At 40.7% G+C, this 16,589-nt stretch overlaps 1 non-coding gene across 1 annotated transcript; it reads right to left on the bottom strand.

Annotated features, from left to right (window-relative positions):
• Positions 1 to 1,022: 1,022 nt before the first annotated feature.
• LOC130460228 (small nucleolar RNA R71) lies at positions 1,023 to 1,125 on the bottom strand. Its single transcript, XR_008920164.1, has one exon. It is a non-coding gene; the product is annotated as a small nucleolar RNA R71 (small nucleolar RNA).
• Between the last annotated feature and the right edge of the window lie 15,464 nt (positions 1,126 to 16,589).

The following is a 16,589-nucleotide window of genomic DNA, read 5'->3' as shown; positions in this document are numbered from 1 at the left end:
GTCATTCGATTCCATTCCCCTATATGCTAAGTATATACATGATCATGAATGCTTGATTGTTTAGTTCGTTTCCCCCGATTTCCCTAGGCTATCCCCGACTCCCTAGCATTCCCTTATATTGATTAATTCGTGCAATTGTTCGCATATTCTTTTAGATATTAATTTTCAAACCAAATCTCGTTCAAACTAGCTTAATACCTAAACTCAATGACCACCGTTTCTATGTGACGATCCCTATACTTGCCGCTATAGCAATATAGCCGGTTAGTTTAGTGGTTTTATAAATTTTGTTTGGTCGGGTGGATTTTCTATTCAACGACGGAAAAACACCTTATCAAAATGGCGTCGATGCCGGGGAGCGGTCGTTGTTATTGAGTTTTGTTGAGACTAGTTTACCATTAGAGAAATATAAAAATATTGCATTCTTGTTTGCTTTCTTTTCCTTTGCAATACTCACGTGTTTCTTTGAGTTCGTATGCTTGATAGAGGTCGAGCACGTCAAAGGTCTCTCCATCCTCTTGACCTTGAATTGGATTGGACACTAAGGAGATTAAGGCGCGTTCGAACTCGCTCATCAAGCCACAACCGGTTTGAAACCTTGAGTGTAGGCGTGGAGCAAGAAGAGAGTGAGCAAGCCGTTGAAACCATGGCTCTCCCGGTTAAGAATTTGGGTATACCGGGAGCATTTGAAGCAACATGTGGTATCCAAGCTCCCACAACTAATGCCAATAACTTTGAGATCAAGCCCGCTTTGATCAACTTGGTTCAAAGCCATCCTTTTTGTGGAAAGAGCAACGAGTCACCACACGAGCACCTTAAGCAATTCGAGCATTATTGTGATACAATCCAACACAATGGTGTGACTTCGGACTATGTGCGGTTGACTCTATTCCGTTTCTCTCTCCTTGGGCGAGCTAGCGATTGGCCTGACAAGGAGGTCAAGCCAAATTCACTTCGCACTTGGAATGAAGTGACTAGCGCATTTTTGAGCAAGTTCTACTCCCATGGAAAGACGACGGAATATCGCCAAAAAATTCAATCCTTTGAGCAAAAGCGGGATGAATAGCTTTATGAAGCTTGGGACCGATTCAAAGAATACCAAAGGGAGTGCCCTCACCATGGGATCCCTAAGTGGTTGTTGCTTCAAACCTTCTACTTGGGATTGAGCCCATTCTCCAAGATGAGACTAGATGCGGGGGCGGGTGGTACCATCATGAACAAGACCGAGGATCATTTTGAAGAGATAATTGAGGATGTGGTCCAAAATTATCAAGCTTGGCATGTTGGTGCAAGGGACTATGATGGCTAGGGTAGGAATGATGATGGTAAAGGGTCAATGTATGCTATGGAGCAAGCTAGGATAATTGAAAAGCTTAGCTCGAGATTGGAAAAGCTAGAGAGCACACCAAGTCAACCACCATTACCATCAACAATCCCACCGCCTTCGGCTACTCTTCTCACTAAAGGGAAGAGAAAGGTTAGTTCCTATGACACAATGCCTCCGGGCACTTCTTTTTGTGATAATTGCCAAGATTATAGTCATTTCCCCAATGCTTGTCCCTTGGTTCATAATGTGTCTTATGTGGACTATGGCCCTTCTTGTGAAGGAGAATTTGATATGGAATATTCTCATGCCTTGAATGAGAGGTCTAGGAATGATAACCCCAACAATCAATATTTTGCTAGGCAAGCACCTAAAGGGCCCCTTATGTATGGATCCCACCAAGGCTATGGGCAAGGAGGTGGGTATGATGGCCAAGGCCGAGGTGGCTATAGGGCGCAAGGCTATCAAGGCCAAGCACCCTATGGTCAATCTCAAGGTCTTGGCAATCAAGGCCAATACAATCAAGGTAGTTATAATCCCAGCCATCAAGGTGGAGGGGGTTACAACTACTCTTATGGGCAATTTAGGGGTGCCTCTAGTGGGGGTTATCCTTTGAACTCGGGAGGTCCATATGGTGTGTCTCAATTTCCAACTCCCGGATTCAATGGACCGAGGACCTATGGCAACCAATATCAACCAAACCTTAGTGGTTATGGGAATGCACCTCCACCGCTCCCGCCTCTCAAGTCTAACCTTGAGGCTCTCATGGAGTCGTTTGTGGGGGCGCAAGCCAAGAAGAATGTTGAGTTTGAGGATGGATTCAAGCAATCCAACACTCACTTGAAGATGATTGAGACCCAACTAGCACAACTAGCTAGCATCATGAAAGAGCAACAAGTGCATACTAGTCTCCTGTAGGAAAGAATACTGTAAAATCCGAAAATGTGAATATAATGTGGGCCGAATATTTAATTTATGTAAAGTTGTGACGTGTTATAAAACACTGTCTTAGAAGAAAAATTCGCCCCGACTATGGTGCAATTGTAATAGGCGTTGCCCCCCAAGATTTTACACAGCAATTCGTTTTAACGTGCACTCGAATAAAACGAACTAGGAACTCATAATATGCTCAGAATAAAACAGAGAAGAGATGAAGGGGAGAATTGTATTTCGGTGTGTGTCAACTGATTCCCAAATTTGATTTATATAGGAACAAAAAACCGTAACCGAAAATCACAATTTATTATTGAAATAAAACCAAAGGATCAGAATTCAAATGGGACATTTAAAACACTTGTAACCGAAAATCTGAAGTTTAATTCGCAATTAAAACGGAAGCGAGAATCAAGGAACCGTTTCCGTAATAAATGCGACCGTTATGTTTTTAATTGAAGAATGTGGAGTGAGCTACGTAACTAAACGGTCTCATAATAACTGGACCGTCAGTTATGACTTGGCCCAAAAAGAAGGCCACACCGCGCACGTGCCACGAACACGAACCGGCCGGACGGACGACGGCGGCGCGCTTGTGGGGATTCCCTTCCTAGCCCAAACCACTAGGGGAAGCACTTCAAGAAGTAAACAACACTTCCCTATATTTAAACAAGGAGAAAAGTTCATTTTCTTTCCATGTGGGACAAAACCCTTTTCTTTAAATACTCCACTTGAAAATGCCACTTTTCATTTCCACCAATGTGGGACTTTTTCACAATATGATAAAACTCTTTCTTTGCATTGTTTCCAACAATCCCCCACAGATGCAAAGACCCATTTGAAAAACAAGAAAAAGAATTCTAAGCATTTTTATGGAAGGTTTGATACTTAAATGTTGGTGTGTTTCGATTGAACCAACACATAGTGAAGATTAGGCAATTCCTTTATTGAGAAAGTGAACAAATCTGGAACTATCCCAACCAAGAAATAAAACCCAATAACACATACCATACCATAGATTATTGCGATAGACAATCAACAACGGCCATTATACTTGGGGTGCTCATGAGTGCTCTAGAAAAACTTGCCCAAGTTTTTCATAGAAGGTGGCCAAACCTTCACACTCAAGTAGGTGATTTCACCAAGTCTATCACATAGACCACCCATATCCTGGGATATGAAATCATTAAGAGCTATTGCTCAACCTCTCAATACACATACGGTGAGCTCATCAAGTCCTTCTCATTAGGACCACCCAGATTCTGGGATATGAGTTTCATTAAAAGCTACAAAAGCTTAACCTCGTGAAAAATAGGTACAAGTCATAGGAATGGAAAGTGTACAAGAATGAGTCTTTCCATGGCTTCGTTAGACCACAAGAAACCTTGTGTGAACAAGGTCGGGTGTCCACCATGAATTTCTCAACTAACGGGCTTAAGCCCCATTCCCCTCGACGTATCAAGGACTAATCTTCTATTTAGTCCCTTTGTTAAAGGATCTGCTATATTCCTCTCAGATCTCACAAATTCCATAGTAATTACACCACTCTCTATTAATGTTCTCAGAGATTCATGCCTCACATGAATATGTCTCTTTTTGCCGTTATAAGCACTGTTTTTAACAACACAAATAGCAGCTTGAGAATCACAATGTAGAGATACAGGTGGAGCAGGACGCCCCCACAATGGAATATCGGCCAATAAATTTCTCAACCACTCCGCCTCTTGCCCGGCCAAGTCCAATGCAATAAATTCGGACTCCATAGTTGACCGGGAAATACAAGTATGTTTAGAAGACTTTCAAGAGATAGATGCTCCACATAAAGTAAAAACATATCCACTAGTGGAACTTACCTCATCATTATCAGATACCCAGTTTGCATCACAATAACCTTCTAAAACAGCATGAAATCCAACATAATGCAAACCCCAATCCATCGTGCCCCTAAGGTACCTTAATAACCTCCTAAGAGCATTCCAATGGTCTCTACCGGGGTTATGGGTATACCAACTAAGTCTACTAACTGCATAGGCTATGTCAGGCCGAGTGTAATTCATGAGAAACATTAAACTCCCAATTATTTTAGCATATTTATATTGAGACACACTATTGCCTTTATTCTTTTTCAAGTGTATGCTAGCATCATAAGGAGTTTTAACAGGCACAACATCAAAACTGTTAAATTTCTTTAACACTTTTTCCACATAGTGAGATTGAGACAAAGAGAAGCCATTAATAGTTTTGGTGACTTTAACACCCAAGATCACATCAGTTTCACCCATGTCTTTCATTTCAAATTGAGAGGAAAGAAACCTTTTGGTTTCATTAATAGCATCAATATGTGTACCAAAAATCAACATATCATCTACGTATAAGCAGACAATAACACAATCAGAACCAAACATTTTTTAGTACACACAAGCATCAGCACGGTTCACAATAAATCCAAAACTTAAAATAGTTTTATGAAACTTTTCGTACCATTGTTTTGGAGCTTGTTTCAAACCATATAAAGACTTCTTTAACTTACAAACTTTATGTTCCTGTCCTGGAACTACAAAACCAGGAGGTTGAACCATATAAATTTCTTCTTCTAAGCCGCCATTCAAGAAATCAGTTTTTACATCCATTTGATGCACAATTAACTTATAACTTGAAGCTAAAGCAAGTAAAGCACGAATAGTGGCGATCTTAGTTACTGGTGAGTAAGTATAAAAGAAATCAACACCAAATTTTTGTGTAAAACCTTTAATTACAAGTCTTGCTTTGTACCTGTCAACTGCACCATCAGTTTTCCTTTTCCTTTTAAAAATCCATTTACAACCAATGGCTTTACTACCTTTAGGTAATTTAACTAATTCCCATGTATGATTAGACATAATGGACTCTATTTCACTATTAACCACCTCTTTCCAAAAACTAGCATCAATTGAACTCATGGCCTCATCAAAATTTTTAGGCTCATCATCAAACAAGTGAAGAAATACAACTAACTCATCTATTTCATCACATTATTGAGTTCAGATAAAAACACAGTCAAGAAATCAGGACCATAGCTAGTTTCAGTTCGACGCCTTTTACTTTTCCTAGGTTCTACAACATCAGTTTGAACAACAAGAGAAGATGAAGGTATTGAAGAAGAAGAGGGAACAGAAGCAGGAACATCATGTGAAGCATCATGGGAATTGTTATGTGAAATAACATTATTCTTTAATGGAAAAATATGATCAAAAAATTCAGCATCTCTAGATTCACACATTGACCTATCACTCAAACACATGAACCTATAAGCTGCACTATTTTCAGCATAACCAACAAACACTGCATCAAAATTTTTTGGACCAATGTTTTCCCGTTTAAAGGAAGGTAAACCAACTTTAGCTAAACACCCCCACACTTTCAAGTATTTTAGGTTGGGTCCATGACCTTTCCACAATTCATAAGGGGTTTTGTCTAACTTCTTATGGGGTACTTTGTTCAACACATAATTAGCAGAAAGTACGGCCTCCCCCCACATGTTATCAGGTAAGCCAGAACTAATTAACATTGCATTCATCATTTCCTTAAGGGTTCTATTTTTCCTTTCAGCAATGTCATTTTGTTGAGGAGTATAGGGAGCACTCAATTCATGTATAATTCCATTTTGCTCACAAAGTTCCTTTAAAAAGGTTGTACCATACTCACCACCTCTATCAGACCTAAACCTTTTAATCTTACGGTCTAATTGATTTTCAACTTCTGCCTTATAAATTAAGAACTTTTGTTCTGCCTCATCTTTGGTCCTTAAAAGATACACTTTGGTATATCTAGAATGGTCATCTACAAAGGTGATATAATACCATTTGCCGCCTCTACTTTCGGTATTCTTAAAATCAGCTAAGTCTGAGTGAACTAGTTCAAGAAATTCACTTTGTCTAGAAGTAACTGGTCTAAAGTGAGTTCTAGAATACTTAGCCTCAACATAAATTTCACACTTATTATGACCATTACTATTCAGATTAGGAATAAGAGACATAGTTTGCAAACGTTTTAAAGAGCCATAATTGACATGTCCTAATCTACCATGCCAAAGATCAACAGACTCAAGCAAGTAAGCAGAAGAAGTAGTCTTATTCATAAAATCAATAACAGATACAGTCTCTAAGATAAACAAACCACCAGACAAATATCCCTTCCCCACAAATTCCCCATTACGAGATAAAACAAGTTTGTCACCCTCAAAAACAAGTTTCACACTAGCTTTGTTTAGGAGAGCACCAGAAATTAAGTTCCTGCGAAGAGAAGGGACATACAGTACATTTTGCAAAGATAAAGATTTTCCAGAATTCAGCTTTAGGAGAATTTTCCCTTTGCCAAGCACCTCAGAACTGCTTGAATTTCCCATAAAGACCTGTTCACCTCCCGTAGCTTCTTTGAATTCTGCAAATAGATCCTTATCTGAACAGAAGTTCTTAGTTGCACCTGTATCAATAATCCATTCAGTTTTGTTATCAACTAAATTAATTTCAGAAATTACAGCAGCAATAATTTCATTAGTATCTTCTGCAACATGAGCTTGATTCTTGGTTTGATCCGGTTTATGACCATTACTTGCAACATCCTTACGGTTGTAGCATTGCCAAACCTTATAGCCTGACTTACCACAATTATAACAGCCACCAGATCCTTTCTCTGACTTCCCATTTTTCTTGAAGTCTCCACCTTTCTTGCCTTGAACACCAAGTTGTTTTGAATTCTGATTCTTCTTCTTGAAGTTTCCAGAATTCTTGTTTTGTTTATTAAACCTGTCAGATTTTGGGAAAGAGGATTCCACAATGTTAGCTTTAACAGAAAGTTCATAAGGAGAAGAGTCCTTATCCTTCAATCGGTTGGCTTCTTCGATCTTCATGTGGCTGACCAATTCTTCAAGCGACATATCTTTCTTCTTGTGCTTGAGATGATTGCGATAATTGGACCATGAATCAGGAAGCTTCTCGATCAAAACATTGGCTTGCAGCACCTCACACATCTTCATACCTTCTGCCAGAATGTCAGCAACCAGATTCTCGTACTCATGGACTTGATCCATGATTGGCTTGTCATCAACGATCTTGAATTGTAGCCACTTTTCCGTAGCATACTTCTTTTTGCCAGCATCATCTATACCATATTTCTTTTCCAAGGTCTCCCAAACAGATTTAGCGGATTTGTTATTGATGAAAAGATCAAAAAGAGAGTTACCCATATGACTGAGAAGGTGACCTCTAACGAACTTGTTGTGCTTCTCATACTTGGCGATCCGTTCATCAACATTTGGTACGGCAGTGGCAGCATCAAATGTCTCGGTGAGAGGACGCTGAGGACAGTCTTGAACCAGAACGTAGTCAACCTCCAATTGTTCGAAGAAGATCAGTAATTTTTGTGCCCATCGTTTGTAATTGGTACCGTCAAGAGGTTCCAATTTGGAGAGATCAGGAAGAGTTTTGATTAGAGAAGAATCTATAATCAGATTTCACAGTTGGGAAATTTTGCTTCTAAATTGTAGGAAAGAATACTGTAAAATCCGAAAATGTGAATATAATGTGGGCCGAATATTTAATTTATGTAAAGTTGTGACGTGTTATAAAACACTGTCTTAGAAGCAAAATTCGCCCCGACTATGGTGCAATCGTAATAGGCGTTGCCCCCCAAGATTTTACACACCAATTCGTTTTAACGTGCACTCGAATAAAACGAACTAGGAACTCATAATATGCTCAGAATAAAACAGAGAAGAGATGAAGAGGAGAATTGTATTTCGGTGTGTGTCAACTGATTCCCAAAGTTTATTTATATAGGAACCAAAAATCGTAACCGAAAATCAGAATTTATTATTGAAATAAAACACTTGTAACCCAAAATCAGAATTCAAACAGGACATTTAAAACACTTGTAACCCAAAATCTGAAGTTTAATTCGCAATTAAAACGGAAGCGAGAATCAAGGAACCGTTTCCGTAATAAATGCGACCGTTACGTTTTTAATTGAAGAATGTGGAGTGAGCTATGTAACTAAACGGTCTCATAATAACTGGACCGTCAGTTACGACTTGGCCCAAAAAGAAGGCCACACCGCGCACGTGCCACGAACACGAACCGGCCGGACGGACGGCGGCGGCGCGCGTGTGGGGATTCCCTTCTTAGCCCAAACCACTAGGGGAAGCACTTCAAGAAGTAAACAACACTTGCCTATACTTAAACAAGGAGAAAAGTTCATTTTCTTTCCATGTGGGACAAAACCCTTTTCTTTAAATACTCCACTTGAAAATGCCACTTTTCATTTCCACCAATGTGGGACTTTTTCACAATATGATAAAACTCTTTCTTTTCATTGTTTCCAACATCTCCCACCCCAAGGTCAAGCACCTAAACAAATGTATTCGGTTGTGACTCAGAGTGGGATGATTCTAGATGATGGTGCTAAGCTAGTTGATGCACCTTGCTCTAGGGGTGAGGATTCTAAGGGAATGAGTCTCCGGAATGTGATATTGCGGAAGAGGAGTCTCGTGTCGATGGTGTGATTGATGGTGTTAAGTCGACAGGGACTACTCTTCCTCCTCTCCCAATTCCTCCTCCCCCCTACCCTCAAAGATTTGCTGGAAAAAAGCTTGATGATCAATTTCACAAGTTTTGGGAAACCATTAGCAAGCTATATGTGTCATTGTCTTTCACCGAGGCACTCAAACAAATGCCTCACTACTCTAGATTCATGAGAGATATTCTTAGTATCAAGAGAAGTTGTGAAGCGAAGGAGACCGTGCAAATAACGGAGAGTTGTAGCGCTCTAATTCAACACTCCTTCCCCCCAAAACTCAATGATCCCGGGAGTTTTTCTATCCCTTGTAGCATTCAAAAGCTCAAATTTGATAATGCTCTTTGTGATTTGGGGCAAGTATGAGCATCTTGCCGTATAAGACCTATGAGAAGCTCAAGCTAGGTGATCTCTCTCCTACCGCTATGTCATTGCAACTAGCCGATCGATCGGTTATGTTGCCATTTGGTAGGATTGAGGATGTTTCCCTCGTTGTTGGCAAGCTTACTTTCCTTGTTCACTTCGTCGTTTTGGACATCGATGAGGATTCCCATACCCCCATTATCTTGGGGAGGCCATTTTTGGCCACCGCGGGTGCTCTTATCGATGTGCAAGGAGGACTAATCACCTTGAAAGCGGGGGATTCAAAAGCTAGTTTCAAGCTTCCCCTTGGTGAAGGATGTTTTGCAAAGATGAAAAGTTGTATGAAGGTAGAAACTATTGCTTGTGTTGAGAGCTTTTGCTCACATGCTAACCCTTCTAACAATTTTCGTGTTTCTAAGTGTGATAATGAGCTTGCTAGGTCCTCTCTTGATGACAAGAATTTCCATGGAATCCCAAATGTGTTTGGGGATGAGTTTGATGATGTCGTGACCATTTCCGAGATATTTGAAATGCGTGATGATGGTGATAATGGAGCTCAACCCTCCAATGTGATTCATGAATCGGCAAAGAAAGCCAAGCTACCCAAGCAAGCAAAGAGTCCAAAGAATGCCAAGGACAGGCCCGGTGGTGGATTATTTGGTTTGCGCCTCTTGAATGGTGATGTCGGTAAGATGTTTGTGCCCAAAGGGGAAAAGAAGTGCATATTGACTAGTGTTGACCCAAAGTTGGGTGAGTTTGACCCCCCTTGAATTTTGAGAGTCCCGTCAAGCTAATGACGTTAAACGAGCGCTACCCAGGAGGCAACCCGGTTGCCTAACTTTAGTCCTAATTTGTTTTCGTCTACTAACTTTTGTTTTCGTAGTTTTATTTTTATTTTAATAAATAAAATGAGAGAGATGGGGTGCATTAATCGAGCAAAGCAAAAGGGGCAATTTTCCAGTTCTGTGCGATCGCACAGCTTATTCATGCGATCGCACAAAACTGGAAAATTAGATCAGTAGCTCCTCGGCAATTCGTGCGAGCGGGCCAGCATTCAGTGCGATCGTGCTAGATCCGTGTGATCGCATGGAAATTTCGTGCGCTCGCACCGGTCGGGCGACCCGGATCAGCGATCGAGCTTATCAGAAAATCGCGCCCATCTTCTTTCATTTCTCACTTTCATTTCTCATTTCTTCACCATCTCTCCACTACTCTCTCTTCTCAAACTCTTCAACCTCCGTTTCCTACTCAATCTCACTCACACATTTCACTCTCACTCACTCACATTAACAAATTCATCCTCTTTCCTCACTTTAAAACCATTAATTTCAGATTTTTGTTTAAAAACCCCCAATTTCTAGGGTTTTGTTTGGACTTTGATTTTATGATTCATTGTTGCAATTGGAGCTTTGGAGTGTGCTTTTGGGTGATCTTGTCTTCCTCCTTTACTAGTGGTGACGATTTCTTTCCCTTCCTTCTCCATTTTCTTTGCATTTGATTTCATTGTTCATATTATTTGGGTGAATTTCTGAAACTTTTGATTTTGTATGGTTAGAGATGCATGTTTGTTTTTGTGTTTACTCCTTGATATTCTAGACTTGTTATGCGTGATTCATTGTTAATACTTGTAAAGTCTAGTCTCTTGGTGGATTTTTGGTGACATGTTGGTGGAATTCTAGTTGATGTGTTATTTTTTGTTGATGAGTATTGCTTGGAGTACTCTTGTTCGCATTGAACTTGGGTGGTGTATTGGTATTTGTTTGTGGTAGTCTTGGTGGTAGATTGTTGGTTTTCGTGACTAACTTAGTTTTTTCCTTTTGGTTTGTATTATGGTTGTTTTCTTTGTTTGTGTGTAGGTTTTTGTTCTCTAGAGGTTCATCATGATGACAAAACGGTCCAAGAAGGGGCCCAACGCCCAACCAAACAAGCGCAAGGCTCCTACCCCACCGGAGTTCGAAACTTATGGGATTGCATTCTCGGAACAATGGTCTTGGACTCACTTTGAGGAATTGTCTAAGCGGACCATCCGCCCGACAAAGTTCTATGACAAGAAGGCCGTTCAAACTTTGGGGATTGAGAATGAGCTTGAGACTTTGATTGAGGGGCTCATAAAAATTTAAAATTTAACACAAATTTACAATTTTTATGGTGGTTTTTAATCATAGGTATCTAATTAAATTATTAACTAATTATGAAAATCAAATTAATTCTAAATTATTCCAATTTTCAACAAATTAATCATAATTACAAATTAGATTCCATAATTAACAAGGCTAGGCATTCAAACTTGTTAAACATATACAGTAGGTCAATCAAAAATTCAAGATTTATCAACAAGAATCGCAAATATTTAATTTAGCATCTTAAATTTACGAAATTTTGCGTTCGAAAAACTAAAACCTCCGAAAAGTCATAGCTAGGCTTCGAATTTGAGAATTCTGGGTTCGGCCGAACAAAATCTATTTGTTAAAAATTTTAGAATACCTTTTACATGCGGAATTGACACAAAAATCACTCGATTTGGATGAGTAACGAAGAAACTGCCGAAAAACTACCGAAAAACTGCGTACGTATAATTAAATAAACGCAATTTGCAATTAATTAACAATTACGAAAATTAATCACCCTTTTTAATTCTTGCAAATTTGTAATATTTAACCATGTTTATGCAATTTAGATTATGAAAATAATAAGAGGCTCGTGATACCACTGTTAGGTTATGATACATATGACAATACATAAATCATGCGAAAAAACCATAAAGCCAGGAAAGCATATTATTTACACATAATCATTTAGCATAGTATAGATGCATACACTTTGTAGCGTGCCTTCCCTAGCTGCGCCCGAACCGAACAAGAACAAGTCTTTTGGACTCCAAGTGTCGTCCCTCCGTAGATAGTCCACAGTACGTCCGGATCCGCCTCAAGATTGACCAACTAGAATCGCCCCTAAGGTGCTTAGGAATTTTCGGCTATTAGTGCAAGAGAGTGGCTGAATTTTCTTTCAAAAACTTACCCTTTGAATACTTCAATCGTGCGTATAAATTATGACCCTAGGCCCTTATTTATAGAGGTTTGGAAAGGGAATTGGAATCCTAGTAGGATACGATTTAATTAAACTTAGAATCCTACAAGGACTCTAATTAATTAAATAATCCTAATAGAAATAGGAGTTTAATCATACACCAAATCCTAATAGATTTAGGAATTGTGCATGGACACAAACACACACGCACGGAGCCACGAGGGCACCCGCACGCATGCGCTCGGCCCACGCAGCCCACGCTGGGCAGCATTGCCTTGGCGCGCTGGGCCTGCCTTGCGGTGGGCCAGGCGCTGCCTTGGGATGGGCGTGCGCGCGTCCTTGCTTGCTGGGCGATGGCCTGGCTTCGTGCTGGGCCTTCGTCCGGCAGGCCTCGTCCGATGCTTATTCGTACGATACGCTTCCGATTAAATTCCCGGTTCCGGAATTCATTTCCGATACGAACAATATTTAATATTTCCGATTCCGGAATTAATTTCCGTTTCGAACAAATATTTAATATTTCCGTTTCCGGATTTATTTTCCGATTCCGATAATATTTCCGATTCTGACAATATTTCCGTTTCCGGCAATATTTCCTATTCCGGCAATATTTCCATTTAAGATAATATTTTCCGATACGTACCATGTTTCCGTTTCCGGCAACATCTACGACTTGGATAATATTTATATTTCCGATACGATCCATATTTCCGTTTCTGGAAATATCATCGTTTCCGGAGTATTCATTTCTTGCTTGTGACGATCTCAGCTCCCATTGAAACCAAGATCCGTCGATTCCGAATATCCATAGATAGAGCATTTAATGCCATTAAATACTTGATTCGTTTACGTACTATTTGTGTGACCCTACGGGTTTAGTCAAGAGTAAGCTGTGGATTAATATCATTAATTCCACTTGAACTGAAGCGGCCTCTAGCTAGGCATTCAGCTCACTTGATCTCACTGAATTATTAACTTGTTAATTAATACTGAACCGCATTTATTAGACTTAACATTGAATGCATACTTGGACCAAGGGAATTATTTCCTTCACATTTCCTCTTCGGCAAAGTCATCTTCATTTCATCACCCCGCCATTCGTTACTTGAACCGCATACTCCTATACGCGGTCTTTGCTAAAGGAGCCATCGGGTCATTGTCGAGCTCGGAGCTTGGAGCCTTGTGGCTAGCCACCGAGAAAGATTGTGGCATTTTGGACTTCGGACAACTTTTGATCACCCGAATCCTTGAAATTCGGGATGGGCAACCAACTAGCGGCGACATTCTAATTGGTGGAATGCTCACTCTTCTCTTGAGGGCACTCCCCAATGATCCTTACAAGACCGCCCTAGAAGAATTGGATCCGGTTCCCGAAGGGGAGTTCCTAGACTTGCGGACGCTCACAAATGCCAAGTGGATCAAGGCCACTAAGAATGATAGGTATATTTGGACGGTGAAGCAACGAGATTGGTGCATCCTTCCCAATCCCACCATCACTTCTTGGACTATCAATGTGCGGTATTTTCTTCCCCGCGATCCTCTATTCATTGCCCAAAAGGCCCGGCTTCCTCCTCCTCAACCCGCCCCGGAGTCTCCTCCTCATCGTCCTCCCCGTGGTCCTCCTCCTATCTCAGAGCATTCCCCTAATTAGGGTGGTATGTCATCTTCCTCCTCTCCTTTTGATTTACATGGCTTGCAATCTACCCTTGCGGCTATCTTGCATGGGCAAGAGGACCAGGCTCGTACCTTGGCTACTCTTGCTCCTCAAGGAAGCCGCACGGGAGATTCTTATCCCGACTTTGACTCGTCCTACTACAGTAGGCGGGTGTACGATTTCCATGTTGACAAATGGGACTTTTCCCCCTGTGTCAACTATCCTTATCACCCTCCCCAACAAGGGCCCGTCCCTAGTTGGAATGAGGAGCGTACACCCAATTACCCGTATTGGACGGGCCCCTCCCAACCCGGTGTCACTCCCCCCTCCTTTCCGCCCTATGACTATACTATGATGGGTGGTAGTGACTACCGTGGTGACCCTATGTACCCCACTCCCCCACCGGTGGATCGGCCTAGTGAGTGGCCCGAGGATTTCACCGGGTGGCCAAGGGTATATGGGAGGTTGGGATGGTCCCCGAGGAGAGCCACCCCATGGAAACTACCCCCTCAACCCCGAGTATGCTTGGCCCCCCTATACCGATGCTTCGGGTCCCGATGTGGACCCCACCTTCAATTTCACCCCTTTTACGGACGAAGAGGCTCGTGCTCATCGTCTTAAAATGGATGAATATTGGAGGATTTATGATGCGAAGGGTAAAGGGCATGACCCGAGCACCTCTTAGGGTTCACTCCATTTCTCCCCCATCTTCTTTTGTGATGGTATGCTTGTGATTAACTTGGGGGAGAGGTGAGGAGTGGGGGTTTGCTTTGAGGACCCTTTGATGCTTGTTGGTGTTGTTGATCTTCTTGCCACTTTGTGTGGTTGTATATATGATGAGCTTATGATGCTTTTTTGGTGTGTTTTGGTCATTTGGCCCTTGTCTACTAACATTTTTCTTTGTTGTTTTTGAGTTTTTTTTGGTATGTTTCTTTGCGGTGGGTTCACACTTTCCACCATTGCCTTGTCGGTCGATTTTTCGGTGAGTTTGGTTCGGTTTTTACCGGTTCTTTGCGGAACTTGCTCCCACGGCATATCCGGTAATATCCTTCTATCTCACATGTATTCTTTGGGGCGGGCATACTTTTTCTGGGGCATTTGGTTGGATGGGTAGTTGTGCCCCTCCATAGTTTTGTTTTAGGCCTTGGGGACATGGCCTAATTCAAGCTTGGGGGGAGTTTTGTTGTGTGGTTGCCTATTTGTGATGCTCATTTCTTTGAAATCATACCTTGTGTGCATTTGTATATATTAGTTTCCTTGTTTTTAGTTTGATTTTAGTTTGATTTTTGTTTTCTTTTGTTTCCTTTTCTTTTCTTTTGATTCTTTTTGTTTTCCTTTTGGTGTGATTTCTTTTCTTCCTTTTTCTTTCCTTTTTCTTTGTTTTCCTTTCCTTTTGTCAAGGCAAGTTTTTCTAGGTTTCTTAGGCAATATTCTTGATTTGGGCAAATAAAATTGGAACTTGTAGGTTAGAATGCTTTTATTCCTAATTGGTAGATGTTTGCGCGGTTTTCAATGTCTTGGGTCGAATCTAGGATTTAGGTGTCAAGAAAGTTGGTTGAACTTTGCGTAGTATGCGTCTTGAACCCTTGGCTTGTGGTAAGATGGTGTCGATGTCTCTAGTGACTTGAAACCGGAGAGAGTAGTATTTTCTCCCATTGGTGAGGATCATGTTCACATTAGCCCAAACACATTGTATACATATATTGAGTGGCATGGATCCTTAGCATTGACTTTCTTATCTCCCGAGTGTGACTATTTCCTTCTCGAGACCGCGACCGAACTACTTTAGGGGACGATAGAGGCATTTCTTTCAGTGACTATTTTTCTTTTTAGTTTAGGACTTTATTTTCTATTTTTCTCATGTATTTTTGTTTGCATTTTCCCCCTTGCCAACCATTTGAGCCTTTCCCCTTCATTTCTTATGAGCACATTACAAGCCTATTAGCCTTTATTTTATTTTCATCCTTAGAAGTGATAGTGAAGCTTTGTGTTATGATGCTTGATGGTTTTGAATGATTATGCAAAGTTGAAGAATGATTGTTGTTGGATTGAATGGCAAAGTTTGGGAATTATGTTGTATATAGTGAATAAATAAGCAAAAGCAAAAAGAGAAAGGAAAGTTTTAAAAAAGCCAAAAATAGAGAAAAACAAGGCAATGAGAAGAGTTTCATTTGAAACACACAAAAAAAGAGAAAAAATGAGGGAGGATTTGGTCAAATTTATGGAATGAGATTGTCATGCTAAGATGTCGGGCAACCTTCTCTTCTCCCTTGAAAATCTTGTTTTCCGGCGCCTTCGCGGCGTCATGAGACACTATTCCTAGGGTGGATGGGATCTAGAGATTTGACGTGGAATGCTCGGTTGAAGGGGAATTGATAAGTGCTTACCCTTAGTTCTCTTTTCTTGGCATTTGAATCTTTCACTCGACTTAGGACATTGGTTAGCGTGCATTCGTTTATTTGGTTAGTAATATTAGCATTCTCTCATACTTGTTCCATAATAAAGGCCCTTATCTTGAATTTTGTAGTTTCATTTTTCTTTCTTTTCTATTTTCTTTTCCTTTCTTTCTTTTTCTTTCCTTTCTTTTTCTTTTCTTCCTTTTTCTTGGTTTGTTTTTCATTTTAGGTCTTTCCTTGATTGTGTTTTTGGAAGAGTTATAGGTGGTTCTCTTTGGAAACCCTTGCGAGATCCCACTCGCCCTCATGAGCGATTGTGGGGTTTAAAGAGCGTGTTGCATGC

The sequence above is a fragment of the Spinacia oleracea genome, chromosome 4, assembly GCF_020520425.1.
Source record: "Spinacia oleracea cultivar Varoflay chromosome 4, BTI_SOV_V1, whole genome shotgun sequence".
NCBI lineage: Eukaryota > Viridiplantae > Streptophyta > Magnoliopsida > Caryophyllales > Amaranthaceae > Spinacia > Spinacia oleracea.
The sequence above is the reverse complement of the archived record's forward strand: the minus strand, read 5'-3'. Positions and strand labels throughout refer to the sequence as shown.